The following is a 7,534-nucleotide window of genomic DNA, read 5'->3' on the forward strand; positions in this document are numbered from 1 at the left end:
AATGGCCTGATGTTTTGAAAAAATACAAGTCAGGGCACTTGGGTGGCTCAGTGGTTTAGCGTCTGCTTTCAGCTCAGGGTGTGACCCCGGGGTCCTGAGATTGAGTCCCACATCAGGCTCCCCGCAGGGAGCCTGCTTCTCCCTCGGCCTGTGTCTCTGCCTCTGTCTATGTGTCTCTCATGAATTAATAAATAAAATCTAAAGCAACAACAAAACACACAAGTCCAATTTATTAGACTTGTCCACAATCAGCCATGGTGATCTTCTTGATCTTGCCATTCCTGGATTCAAAGTGCTCCACGGCTTCCACAATATCCATGCCCTCTTTCACTTTGCTAAAGACCACATGCTTGCCATCCAACCACTCAGTCTTGGCAGTGCAGATGAAAACCCGGGAACCGACTGTGTTGGGTTCAGCATTTGCCATGGACAAGATGCCAGGACATGCATGCTTCAGGATGAAATTCTCATCACTAAGTTTCTCTCCACAGATGGACTTGTTGCCCTGGGAAGTACACGTGAAGTCACCACCCTTGCACTTAAATCTCAGAATAATCCTGTGAAAGCAGTAACCTTTATAAACAAATCCTTACTTCCCAGTGCTCAAGCAAGAAGGTTTTCTGATGTCTTGGGAACTTTGTTTGGAAACAGCCCAAAGGATATCAGCCCAAAGGCTTACCATGCAAGGTTATGTCAGAGAACACCATGGGGTTGACCATGGCTGGGAACAGGAGGAGCTCTGAGGTAGCAGCATCTACAAGGCCACTGTGCCACTATTATTTGGGTCACACTATTTTTGATGAGATGGCTGTGTATATCAACTTTGTTTTCCTGTTTGTATTGTGTTTCTTTTCTCTCTGGCTGCTTTATAACAAAATTTAAATTTCTTATTATCCCTGGATTTCAGAAAATTTATTAAAATATTTCTTGCTATGGTCATATCTGTGATTGATCTACACGAGATTCACTGAGCTTTGCTTTTCCTTTTTTTCTTTATTTTCTTTATGTGTGTGGATTAATGGCATCTATCAAATTTGGAAATATTATTCCTTGGAATTGTTTTCTTCTCCTCTCCTCTTTTTCTAGAACTGCAATTGCACATATGCTAGCCTATATGATACTGCTACACAGATAACTAATACTGTTCATTTTCTTTCAGTCTTTTTTTATCTTTGTGTTTTGGCCTAAACTGTCCTTTAAGTTCTCCATGCCTCCATTTTTTTCCCTCTAGTGTTTTACATTATTTTATGCAAAATTCATCCAGTGAATTTTGTATCTTACCTATTACATTTTTAATTTGGAAAAATTCTTCCTGTTCTGTTCTATGAAAGCCATTTCTCTCCTAATTATCTTCTTTTCTCCTCTACATCCTTGAGCATTTTTATTATACTTATAATAAATATTTAAAAGTCTTGCTTTCAAATCCCATGATGTCTATTATTTCTAGGTCTTTTTCTTTTAACTGATTTTCTTCCTTGGTTATGGGTCACATTTGAAAATTTCCATATGTCTAGTAATTTTGTATTGGATGCTTGACTTTGCATGCTTAATTCAGAATCCTACTTGGCTGATAGAAATGCAAATAATTCCCAGCTCTGTGTGAGCACTGGGAATTACTTAATTTATAGTTCCCTGAGAGTCATCTTACTTGGATTCCTGGAGTCATGCATTGTGTAGATACAGGTCGGTAAATAGTCAAAGACTCAATAGGATTCTCTTTTCACTTTGTAGTTATCTCACTCTGTTTTTTTCTGTCCTGCAAATTTCAGTTTTCTTAGACTCTAATAACTCCTCTCTTCGTCTCTTCATCTTGATGAATTGCCCAGTTTTGCCTGTATTCTCACTTCTCGTACTGTGGTCTAAAAACACATCTAGTTAAGAAGCCGAGTGAAATTTTACTTCTCATCTCATCTATACCTTCTCTCAAGGTTTGCAGTCAGTGTTTCCTGTTGTACCAATGCCCAGCCGCAAACGTTTCATCTGTCTTATCTAGCTCGTTTAGCAGCCAGTAAGGTCAGCACCAGAAATGTTCATGGACAGAAGCAGGGATTCAACACGGCGTGGTATTTTAATTACAGACTGTATCTGTCCACAACTCCGTGAGAAGTAGCTACTCATAGAGTAACTGCCCTTTCCCATCTGACACCGCCAGTCGGTATTCTAATAACACAGATAGTGGTGTTTGTAGCAACAGACTGGTTTCCAAGCTTCCTAATGCTGGTATGTAAGCGTCTAGCAGACTATTCTCATTGCTTCAATCATGGCCTTCCTAACTCAAGCCCTACTAACAGTTACAGTTCATTACTGAATCCACAATTATGCAAAATTTGTTCCTAAGATTTTTTTTTTAAATGAACAGAATATGCCAAATCTCACACATTGATGAAAACAACAACAACAACAACAACAGCGAAAATATGCCAAGTTTAACCAAGCTTTTAGGTACAATACAAGGACTCATTAGGGACAACAACAGTGAAAAGATAGTACTCTGGGATCTTTAAAAAAAATAGACCAAGGTTTCTATCAAATTATGTCATAAGAAATAATAAATTCCCTATAATACAATATAATAAATCATTTGGATCCCAGCTATTGCCACAATATATCTTAATATCAAAGAGAAATAGCAAATACTATACCACGGAGATATGAAAATGCATTTTAAAACATTTTAACAATGATTTTCAAAATAATTTATGGGAGCCACAAAAATGTTCTTTATTAAAGAAAAATCAGAGTCATGATAATTACTAAAGGATACCCTTGGAAGGAAAATCTTCATATTGAGTATTATTATACCGATAGGATATAGTTGTGACAATTTTAATTTTATCACTAATAGCTTTTATTTGTCTTGGGGAAAAAATTAAGCATGATGTTTTAGCGTTCAAGCAAATTTGTGACAAACAGGAAGACTGCAGCACACCTCAGTTGGAACATTTTTCCAAAAATGACAATATAGGTAACTTTTATGCATATTTTATTTAACAAAAAAGATTGCTAGAATAAGGACACTACTGTGTTTTTCTTTAGCTGAATATGTATTTTAAAAATGAAAGGCAATTGAAGCTATTCACATTTTAAAGGCCATCTTCATTAGCAAACATTCATGACAAGTGTTGAAATATTTTGTCTTCACTTGTGCATTTCTCCATAAGGATTCACAATCTGGCAATAGTTTCATTAAACATCTAAGATTACTTTGTCAGTTTGCATTTAAAAGCAAAAAGTTATTTAAAAAAATAACAGCTAAAATATGTGCTCAAGAGCACAATCTGTGCTAATGTTAAGAAAAGAAACTCAAATATGAATTATAGCATTCAAAGCACAGAGAGAGAAAAAGAAAAAAGTCAATATCCAAAGATAAAATTTTTCTAGCACAAACATTTTTGAGTACATCGTATCTCCAGATTAGTAATGAACCACTTACGTAGGCAGGGTTGGGGAAGTGGTTAGCTTTGAGTGAATTAAAATCTGAGTCATAAAAATAAGCTTTCTAATAGAAGAGAAACAAGAGGGTGTATTAATGTGCAAGCCATCTTTAAACTTGACGTTGATGGGCTTTCGTCAATTTTAAAAATTAATGATTGAATTCAGTTTAAAGTTGACTTTAAATAATTAGAATTCAATATTGCTAACGTCTGTTAGTGATTGGGCTTTCAACTAGGAAATGATAAAAGATTGGGTGTCATGCTGGTGCATGAACAATAATCCAGAGAGACAGGCTTAAGCAAAGGCAAAGATTGGTAGGGTTAACTCTATCCATGGGATACCACGTGTAGTTCAGACTATATCACTTGGCAGAGTCAGAGAAGAGTAGTAAAGAGAAAATAAACTGCTCCTTAATTCTAGATTTGACAGCATTGGAGGAATAATTTTGCAGACTCTTCCAAGTCATAAATTCACAGTTTTCTTACCTATGAAACAAAGAAGTATTCATCTAGTCTGGGTAAGTTTTAGGATCCTTTCTAATTCTAAAAATTCCATTACATTTTAAATTAACAGAAAAAAAGGTCATAATCAATGGAAAAGCCAGAAGTTTGTTCTAAACAGAAATAAAAATGATTTCAAATTCTTTCAGTAGAAAATTTAAAATTTTGTCCAGTTACATCAAATATTACATATACTTGTTTAAAGTGTTATATTTGTTATTGCTTTGTTTCAAATAAATTTCAGGTGCTAGGGCTAGAATTTAAGATAATAGTTGAGATCATAAATAACTTACAACCTTAACATTCCCATTCATCTATGTAACTAACCTATGTTTGTTATCAGGTGAAATTATGAATGACGAAAACCATAAACAAAATGAAAAGGCAACCTAAAATATTTGCAAATCATAAGTCAGTAAGGGGTTAATATCTAAAATATATAAAAATTCACACAACTCAATAGGAAAAAAACAACCCAATTAATAAATGGGCAGAAGATTGGAGTAAATATTTTTCCAAAGAAGATACTCAAATGGCCAACATGTATAGGAAAAGGTGCTCAGCATCACTAATCCACAGGGAAATGCAAATCAAAACCACTGTGAGATGCCACCTCATACGTGTTACAATGGTTATCATCACAAAGACAAGAAATAACAAGTGCTGAAGTGAGATGTGGGGAATAGGGATCCCTGTACACTGTTGGTGGGATGGAAATTGTTGCAGCCATTGGAGGAAACAGTATGGAGTTTCCACAAAAATATTAAAAATAGAGGTGCCATACGATCTAGTAATACTACTTCTGGATCCAGAAAGTTTCCTTTAAATTTTTTTTAAATTTATTTTTCATGAGAGACAGAGAGAGAGAGAGAGAGAGACAGGCAGAAGGAGAAGCAGGCCCCATGCGGGGAGCCCGACATGGGACTCGATCCCGGGACCCCGGGGTCACACCCTGGGCCGAAGGCAGGGCTCAACTTCTGGGCCACCCATGTGTCCCAAGCTTTCCAGTCTTTAAGGAAAAAGAAAGAGTTTATGACACCTTCCAGGAAAAAAAAAAAAAAAGTCATCACTACACATTTCTTTGAAGGTATTATGTGTGTACAGCAATATATCAGAGAATAAGTTTGTGAAATACCTACAGGATCCTATTTAGAAAAGCTCTTCTTTCTGGTTTACCTCTTAACTCAGACAAATGAAATCTGAAACCACTGCTCAGGTGATGCTGACTGCCCCCCGCCCGCCCCGCCCCGGCCCTGCAGACCCCTGCCAGCTCAGACCACCTAGTAGTTTTGAGCTAAATTCCTGTGCAGATGTACTGTGTAGTACTACCTAGAGGTAGTTCACCTCTGGAATGACCTCCAATCACCTTTACTTCATTATAATACTAAAATCTCCACCCAAGGAGGAGCCTCAGCCTCATTTACATAACATCCAACGTATATATTGGCATGTTTCCTTGAGGTGCGTGCTGGAACTTATGCCCACCTCTACATATGATGCCAAGGCTTCCCTATCTAAATACTCATCCTAACCTAAGCAGAAGGAACCCATTCACCCTCTCTGGGGGAGTCAGGGCTTTGGAAACCATTCCCCATGATTTATTTGATGAAAATAAAAGTTTTCTTTGTGTGACAACTCAAGGAAACAAAGGGTGCGTGTGTATGTCTGTGTACGTGTATGTGTGGAGAGAGAGATTATAAGGACTTTTCACACCCGCTAGTGAAAGTTACCTACGGCTTTAGACTCAACACTAGACACATAGTAACCTTGCACAGACTCATCACCAGCTCCCACAATTGCTATCATGGGTTCTTTATTCCATACTATTCATAACAGCTCCCCTACTCTGATCAATTTTGAAAGACAGCAATTTGATATCAGGATGCCAGGAAGTACCACAAAAAGACTGACGTGGGTGCTCAGGCTTTGGCACAGAGTGGTGAGGCGGGGAGAAGGGTGAGCCGGCAAGGCATCAGGGAGACTGTTGATGAAAGCCAAAAGGACGCCTTGGAGAGTATTAGCAAAGCCCTTAAACACCTTTATAAAGACACCAGTAAGGGCTTATGGGAAAGTGATGAAAATGGTATTGGAACCCTAGAAGAAAGAGTACGCTTCTTACATGGCGACACGACGTCTAGAAAAACTATTTCCCTTAATCATGTAGAAAATATCAACTACACTAGTGCACTTGATGATAGGGTTAAGATTTCCAGGCAAAATGCTGGTTTGTTTCTGTTTTTGTTTTTGTTTTCCAAACTATAATGAAATGGGAAAGGGAAGACAAACGAAACAATAACTCTTTTTTTTTTTTTAGTGGAATTATGAGAAAATATAAAGGATCTAACAGTCTTTTCAACCAGCAAAATGTTCTTGAGTTAAGAAATGGAGGTGGGCGGGGGGTGGGGGGTCACTGGGTGACGGGCACTGAGGGGGGCACTTGATAGGATGAGCACTGGGTGTTATGCTATATGATGATGGCAAAATGAACACCAATAAAAAATGAATTTATTAAAAAAAATAAATAAAAAAGAAATGGCTTTGAGCAAAAATCAAATGTGGAGTGGGGCTATAAAATTCTTACAAAGAACTCACAAAGATCTAAGGTAGCACCTTGCAGTCCATTTCAAACCAACAAAGGTTTGTTTAAGATCTCAAAGGAATGTCAGATCTACTCCATTAAACAGCTGAGCTTTAAAAAAAAAAAAAAAAAAAAACTAGGGCATGACGTCATAGTATACTCACAGGAAATACAATGATGGGGACTTATCTCAAAAGGATTGTCAATATACTTTTTGTCTAAATCCATGGATGATAAACTGATACCCATATTTTTATTATATCCATAATTTTAATCCCATAATGTTTTATAGGATTTGTATCAGATTACAGTGAAAGAGAGAGAAACAGTATAAAATTAAAAAAAAAATACTCTTGGATCTGTGTTTGTTTGGAGTTTTTTTCCAGCAGGTAGTAGGCTGAGAAACTCAATTAGAAACCCAAGTCATTAAAAAAAAAAAAGAAAGAAACCCAAGTCATTCATTACGAAGAAAGGACGACTAAGAGAGTAGAGTCAATGTTCCGATAGGCACGAACGGGAGCTACAGAAAAGCATGTTCTGTAAGGAGATTGAGCTCTAACTAAGGAACTGAGAACTTGCCCAGGACTTGATCCCACAATTGCTGTGGCTCCACACTTGTTTTGTGCCTCTTATTTTTCTAAGTTCTGAAAAGTGTATGGTGTGTATCCTATGTCTACGTCTTGTCGTCTGTCAGGTGTGGGCACACATCATGCCTCTTTAGTCTGAGTCTTTAGATTTAAAACAAGAAGAGTATTCAAAGAGCCACACCTGAGGCATCTATATTTGTGGAGACTTCTACAAGCCTAGATGGGATTTAAATAATATTTTGGAACTCAAGCCCGAGCCTCGTGCAATGAAAGATAAAATTCTTGTGTGTTGCTGAAGGAAGAAAGTGCATTTTACGTGCGGTAGGAATGCGATGGCCAGCAGGCAGACCACAGATTTATTTTCCAAGGATGGGGGCCACGGTATTGTCCATCTAATGTACTCTTCTAGAAACTTGTCATTCTGTCATCCAAGG

At 37.4% G+C, this 7,534-nt stretch overlaps 1 pseudogene; it reads right to left on the reverse strand.

Moving 5' to 3' along the window:
* Positions 1-232: 232 nt before the first annotated feature.
* LOC140602276 (peptidyl-prolyl cis-trans isomerase A pseudogene) lies at positions 233-719 on the reverse strand (annotated as a pseudogene).
* Between the last annotated feature and the right edge of the window lie 6,815 nt (positions 720-7,534).

Source organism: Canis lupus, chromosome 13, assembly GCF_048164855.1.
Source record: "Canis lupus baileyi chromosome 13, mCanLup2.hap1, whole genome shotgun sequence".
In the NCBI taxonomy this organism is placed as follows: Eukaryota; Metazoa; Chordata; class Mammalia; order Carnivora; family Canidae; genus Canis; species Canis lupus.